The 7,198-nt window shown below is 42.1% G+C and overlaps 1 long non-coding RNA gene across 2 annotated transcripts; it reads right to left on the bottom strand.

Moving 5' to 3' along the window:
- Positions 1-1,428: 1,428 nt before the first annotated feature.
- Positions 1,429-5,915, bottom strand: LOC120407117. Of its 2 annotated transcripts, XR_005599799.1 has the most exons (4): positions 5,837-5,911; positions 3,439-3,540; positions 2,828-2,864; positions 1,429-2,132 (listed from the first exon to the last, which is right to left on the bottom strand). It is a non-coding gene; the product is annotated as an uncharacterized LOC120407117 (long non-coding RNA). The 2 variants fall into 2 exon arrangements; XR_005599798.1 differs by lacking the exon at positions 3,439-3,540 and having other exon boundaries at positions 5,837-5,915.
- Between the last annotated feature and the right edge of the window lie 1,283 nt (positions 5,916-7,198).

The following is a 7,198-nucleotide window of genomic DNA, read 5'->3' as shown; positions in this document are numbered from 1 at the left end:
CGCTATGCAGAATTGGCAGAATTAATGTTCTGGACAGAAATTCATTTTTTTCTTGCAGAATTGGTGCTGCAGAGCTGCTGGCTGCCACTAGGGGCTGATGGGCCTGAAGAGTCTGGTTCCCCGCTTGCAAATAGAGGACACTGCCAGTGGGAGGAGGAGCTGGAGGGTTCCTGGCAGCTGTAGTTACCAACATGCCCTGTAGGAAGGAGGAAGCGTGCAGAAAACTCCATACAAGCCCTGGACCCAGCATCAGGCTGTTTCTCCCTCTGAATCCCTGGGCTCAAGTGGGGGGGGGGGTAATAGGTGTCTGGGCCAGGGGGGCCACATGCAACTCCCCCCAGCACCTCCCAAATACCCCATCACCACTCCCCAATTGTAACCCCTCTCTAACTCCCTCTCCCTTTCCGCAGCAGCGTCCTCTATTTGGGAACCTCTATATGGTAACCTTATGGGGGCAAGATGAAAAAACAAGAATTGACTTAAAAACCAGAGAGGCAGAGTCCCGTCCCCGCCCCCACCCAGATGTGCCATGCTGGCATGTGTGACATACCCAGACTGAGATGCCCAACAAAAGCATAACAGAGAAACAGGAAGTCGGTTGTCGTAGGGGGTTCGTTAACTCTCTACTCCTGGGGAAATCTTTTTTGTTGTCTTTTTTGCTATAGACAGACTTGCTGACAGGTATTTTGAAAGAAATTACCAAAATAATTGAAACTGGTGTGATTATATTGTGTTGTTTTGACAAATAAAATATGCAGAATTTTAAAATATTGTGCACAGAATTTTTAATGTTTTTGTCACAAAAATTCCCAGGAGTAGAATATGGAATGAAGTAGTCATTGGGGTGGAGCAGCAAACTAGATACTTAGACAGAATGCTTGGATATAGATGCAATCACAGTAAAAAAAAAAGATTAATATGGCATGGAATGTGTTGGTTCCATGACACTATTCCACTGGCAAGCAAAGCTTTGGAGTTGAAAGGGTATTTTTAAAAAAATTCTAGAAGTTCTGGACTTTTCAAAAGTCACCTTGGATTTCCAGAAGACAAATTTATGCCACAATTTGTGAAGGAAAAAGTCTGCCTGAAGGGGCAATCAACCCTCCATGAACTGAACACAAGTCATGGGATAAGAAATAGGTGTTCACAATTCTTTCACTCTCCAAATATCATTATAGATCTGTGTTCCCTCTGACACTCAAAGATCTGTTTCTTAATGGAGGATGTCCAGTGGGGATTAAGTTCCATATCCTTTCCCATGACTTCCACTAAACCTCTGATTCTCTGTCTTGTCATTTCAGGCCTGTAATAAACTCCAGATCGCCTCACTTTAGATTTTTTGGAACATAACACACAATACATGTTTACAAAAAGCATGGATCAGGAAATTGCATTTGATACAAGAAACTACAATAGGAGAAAAATCTGTAAATGGAAGGACTTGAAGATTTATTGTGACCCAAAGTGTTTATAATTATTTAGGAAAATGATAAAAAAGAAAAAAAAAGTGTGATCACTACATTAAAGTGTAGCTTAAAGATATTCAGTTAAAACCATATTAAACTGTATCAAATGAAAAGTCAGGGGAGTGTAAGATGACACTAAACAGAAAGGAGAACAAGGCAGGGGGAGAGGACACAGAGTCAGGACTCACTAGCCTGTGAAATATGAGCCTACAATAAGATGGGGTCATAAGAAGGGTTTGACAAACCAATGGGAAGAAAATCTTTGAGTGAGTTTAGTGGAAACTGGGAGCTGAGCTGCTGGAGGGAAAGGGGCAACCCTGGGAGCAACATTGCCATGGGGTTGCTGCTCTTTTAAGAGAGATGGAGGAAGCAGGAGCAGAGGTCCACAGATCCCTCAGTTCTCAAGCTGGGTATCTCCATGACAGCAAGAGGGCAGAGTGAATTTCCTTCAGAGCATAGCACAGTAGTTCTGTTTCGCAGTTGGAAAAGCTTCCCCTATCAGCCTGCCGAGGCCCAAACATGGAACACGATGTTTGATAGAGAGAGACCCAAGGTGAGGGGCAAAGTGATTCTTGTAGGACACTTAAAATGCTGCAGGGTTCATTCCTCTAGTGCAAACAACTCTATCAGCCTCATGAGTCTCTCCTATGTAAATGATTTCTAACTCTGTAAATGAGAAGACAAATGGGTATGAATCAAAGGTAACTTTAGGACTAAATTAAACTATGTTCCTGATTTCAAAGGGCATACAAGATGTACAGTGCAGAGTAGATTCACAGAATAGTAGTTCCACTAACATGCCTCTTCCCTTCCTCCCCCACTCCCCCCACACACCCTCAAAACACTTCTGCAGCAGCACACAGAACTGGATTCCCCCACACATGGTGTACAGACATCTTTGGTGGGATGCCAGAATCCTCCATCCCCAGCCTAACTGCACTTCTGTCTCATCAATACTTTGTGTTCCCTTATCTCCCTCATCTTATACTTAGATTGTAAATTCTGGGGGACAGGGACTGTCATTAACACAATGAGGTCTTGGTCTGGGACTGGGATTCCTAGGTGCTACCACCATACAGTTAATAACATATAGTTCCACTGCGTCTTTCCTTATCTACAAATGAATATACTTTTCTAAAGCCAAAAGTAGTGATCAAGTTCCCTTTGTCACTAGGGATGGAGATTATAATGAAGGAGATTGCCTGACAACCATTCTGTGGTCCCTCCATGTCTATGACAACAGCAAGACTGCCAGGCTCAGTTCTGAGTTCATTGCATTCTGCTATGTTGTGTCACACCTTAACGTTCAGTTAAGTGCATTGTTGTATAAGTAAGCATGGTTCAATTGTACTTCCACTTACCTGAGTAAGTGAGGTAACATCTTCATTCTTCAATTGCCTATGAAGAAATCATGTAACAAATTTTCAGAGGCAGAGGATAATATTCTCTGGCAAAACACAGAAGCAGCTTACCACTGATTATGTTAGAGTTAGGTTAGATGTTGTTTATGCCAGCGTGAAAGAACATTAAGTGTGTGCCAAAAAAAAGGTGCTTGTCATTATGTGTGCATTTTTTCTGCAAACACCCCCACATAACCCTGAGCTAGGGAATGGCATTTAATTCCCAGCAGTCTTTATTGACATAGCTTGGAGATTTTGCTACTTCTGATGAGTTTTAAACTTAGCAAAAGGTTATCAGCCACTTAGACATTTTTTTCTTAATAAAAAGATCAAATTGTTAGTTAGCCAAGTCTTACATCTTAGTATTGCTGTTGCAAGAATTCATGCAAATAAAGCTGGATCACTACAAGGTTTGTACAAAGTGAACAAGTTAAATGAAAAGGTTGTGAATATGGTCAGAAAATTTTTCAAATTCAAATGAATGTATGTTTGCAGACAACTTCTCGCTATTTGTTCAGAATCAATTATGATGAAGGCTGATAATATTGCAAGTGATACACAAATCTACCTACACATGGAAATATAGACTGCAGATCATTTCTTCTCATTTGTTATGATTTTATGAGGTAGCGTCCTGCAAGTTGCACATCTGAGAGGCAGCCAGTAGGGAACATCTGAAGAGCAAGAGGAAGTCTTTCTGCCAGTGTTGTGACCTAGTATAGGGCAGGGCTCAAAATGCAAGGGTGAGATGATGCAAGTCTTGCTGAATGACCAAAAGGGTACAACTGGAAGAATCTCTCATACTCACAGCATTTCTCAATAAGGCCCAGGGGAAAACTTGGTAAATCCCTTTTCTTCACATATTTGGAAGCCACTGACTATTTCTTAGAGCTGGTTGGAAGTTTTCCAACAGAACATTGTCATCAGAAGATGCCAATTTGTCAAAATTAAAATATTACATGGGAATGTATTGATTTCAACATAAGCCTGCCTGGTGTCACGCCAGTTCACCCACCTCTTTTTGTTTCTAAAACCTCACAATGTTCCTGCCTCAGGATTGTTTAAGTGTTTTCACCAAAATACTTTGGAAGTTCACTTCTCAAAAAAAAAAATCATATATCAAGTTTTGACTTTTCATCCCAACTGGGATTTTTTTTTCTGCAAACCTCCAAAGTTTGTGTGGAAGTGAAATTCAGTTTCCCGGTCAATTGTTTCTCTAGATTTGTAGAAATTTTACCTCTTAGTGGTACTATAAAATCAACAGTTCACAGAAAGAGGCCCCCTCTTCTGTCACTTCAGAATTTTGGCCACAATTTGCAAGCTCTGAATCTTAAGATTTTGTAATCCAGTAGGAATTTAAGCACTCTATTTCCAGCCCAAACAGTCAGCTGAATGAATAATACATGTTGCCAGCTGGCTAGGGAAAACAGGAAAAAAGCTAAACAGTAAGTCAGAGAGAAAAATCATGAAGCTTTAGGGATTATATTGGTTTCCTTATTAGAATAAAGTTCCTTGTTCAGTGTTAAAGAAAAGTAACTTTCTTTGATTCTTTAGAATTGTCACACGGGAACCTCATTCCTCCTCTCTCTCCATCCAGTTTCTGCTCTCGTGCTACTTCATTGATTTGCTACATACACCTCTACCCCGATATAACACAACCTGATATAACACGAATTCGGCTATAATGCGGTAAAGCAGTGTTCCGGGGAGCCAGGGCTGCATGCTCCAGCAGATCAAGGCAAGTTTGATATAATGCGGTTTCACCTATAACGCGGTAAGATTTTTTGGCAGCGTTATATCGGGGTAGAGGTGTATTAGGTATATCTACACTGCATTCAAAGAACTGTGGCACTTCTGCAGCTGGCCCAGATCAGCTGACTTGGGGTTGAAGGGCCATAGCATTGCAGTGCAGACAATTGGGCTGGAGCCTGGGTTCAAAGACACTGCAAGTGGGGGAGGTCTCAGATCCTGAGCTCCTGCTCAAGCCCAAATATCTACACCGTAATTTTATAGCCCGCAACCCCAAATCAGCCGACCCAGCCTTTGATACTCGATGTCATGGGACTTTTTTATTACAGTGTAGACATACACACTACTGTGAAAACAATGTGTAACTGCATTGACTAACAGAATTACCCTTGATTCACAGTAGTATGAGATGAAAGTCAGGTCCTTAAAGTAGGATTTATACTTGACATGGGTATTTCATGCTTTTGTGATCTCAGAATTACTGCAAAGTGCTTTCTAGGGGGCTGACAAAAGGCTAATCCATTCCCTGAAGCTAATGCACAATGCAGGAACTTGATTGTTATCACAGGTGAGCAGAGGGGAATCTGCCTACTCACTGCTTGTCTGTCATCATTGGCTGCATCATGGAGAGTGGATTAAGTCTAAGATGTTGCTTTTAAAAGCTATTAGCAGGCTGAAAATTAATGTTACCAGAGGTATTTTTAAGTGTTCCTTAGGGAACTATAACTGCTTTCTAACACTGAAGTATTGCAGCATTTGCTAGTGTGGCAAAGTTCCTCTTCTGCCTTGGCGGGTCCTGAGCTTTTCGACAGATTTGCTCGCCTCAAAAGTTCACGGCAGCCCTCAGTTTGGCCACTTCTGCTAGAGGCTCAAACCTGCTGTTCACTCAGCTAACCTCTTCGCTGGCCAGCAGGGGGTGGAACGGAGAACAGTCCCCACAGTCTCTGTGTCCCACCTAGTGGGTCAGGGACAGGCCAGATCCCTTTCCAAATTAGACCTTCCCTTCTGGTGTTGCTCACAGACCAGGTCAACTCGTCCTGTGTCCAGTCAGGAGTTAGGGGGATGGGGGAAACTAGGGCCCACCCTCTACACCGGGTTCCAGCCCAGGGCCCTGTGGATAGCAGCTGTCTACGTGTTCTGTCTCAGCTGCATGACAGCTACAGCTACAACTCCCTGGACTATTTCCCTATGGCATCCCATCAGCACCTTCTTTATCCTCACCGCAGGATCAGCCCCCTGAAGCCTGATCACACTTGTACTCCTCAGTCCTCCAGCAGCGTGTCTTCTCCTCCTTGCTCACCCCCCCCCCCCACTAACTGCTGGAGGTCCTTTTTAAACCAGGTGTCCTGATTAGCCTGCCTGCCATAATTGATTCTAGTATGTTCTTAATTGGCTCCAGGTGTCTTAATTAGCCTGCCTGTCTTAACTGGTTCTAGCAGGTTCCTGATTACTCTAGTGCAGCCCCTGCTCTGGTCACTCAGGGAACAGAAAAACTACTCATCCAATGACCAGTATATTTGCTTTCTCATAGACTTTAAGGTCAGAAGGAACCATTATGATCATCTAGTCTGACCTCCTGCACAACGCAGGCCACACAATCTCACCCACCCACTTCTATAACAAACCCCTAACCTATGTCTGAGTTATTGAAGTCCTTCTACCAGACTCCTGTACCCCACTGGTTTGGGTCTGTCACACTAGCCATAGGAAATCTGGTCAGACCTGGAGGCTCATAGGCAGATTTGGTAGTGTTCACTGGAAGGTGAATGCAAAATAATTATGGACCCTGTTATGCTTGTTTTAGAAGATCCATGTTGCCAGTGGGCTATAAATGGCAACATTAAGCTGTGCACTAGAACAACATGTAGAGAAGGTACCACATTTGTACTCCATGTGGAGATTAAAGTTAATCTTAAATTGGATCCTTAGATTTGGATTTCATGACTGATTCTAGTTATGTAATATTAAGGCTGTAAAAGTGTAGCTTTGCATTTAAAATTCCTCTGATCAGAAAAACATAGAAACATCCTAGCTTACTGTTACATTTATATGGTTCCAATTAGTCTTTGAAATTCTCAGAGAAGTGAATGTGATGGAGACGTGAATTCCTACAGTTAGTGCTTCAATTTTTGTGGCTGGAGATATTTTTCTGCAAGGCTGGGTGAAGAGGTCAAAAGCACCTTCCCTTGACCCCACTGTACCCCACACACTGTACCTAGGTTTGGTAAAATAAATGATAAAAAACCCCAGAAGCTGAAAATTGTTTGTGTTTCAGCTTTTGAAAACCTGAACAGGTTTAGTTTTTTCCACACTAATCCTCAAGATAGTCAATGAAAAATTTCAATGTAAATGAAAAGTGTTTTTTCTATGGAAAATTAAATATGTTTTCTACTTAGCCCTAGTTGTGATTGCTATATCACCATGCCAGAAAAAGACACATTATTTTAAAATGACAGCATAGAATTCTCATACAGTTATGTAGTGTAGCATACATTTCAGTGAGTCCCTAAAGTCAGAGTATCAACGTATGATAGTTTTCTGTCTGTGACTTTTCCTTCCATAATGTTGGAGATTTTTTCTGAG

The sequence above is a fragment of the Mauremys reevesii genome, linkage group 5, assembly GCF_016161935.1.
Source record: "Mauremys reevesii isolate NIE-2019 linkage group 5, ASM1616193v1, whole genome shotgun sequence".
Taxonomy (NCBI): domain Eukaryota; kingdom Metazoa; phylum Chordata; order Testudines; family Geoemydidae; genus Mauremys; species Mauremys reevesii.
This window is presented reverse-complemented; position numbering and strand designations above follow the sequence as displayed.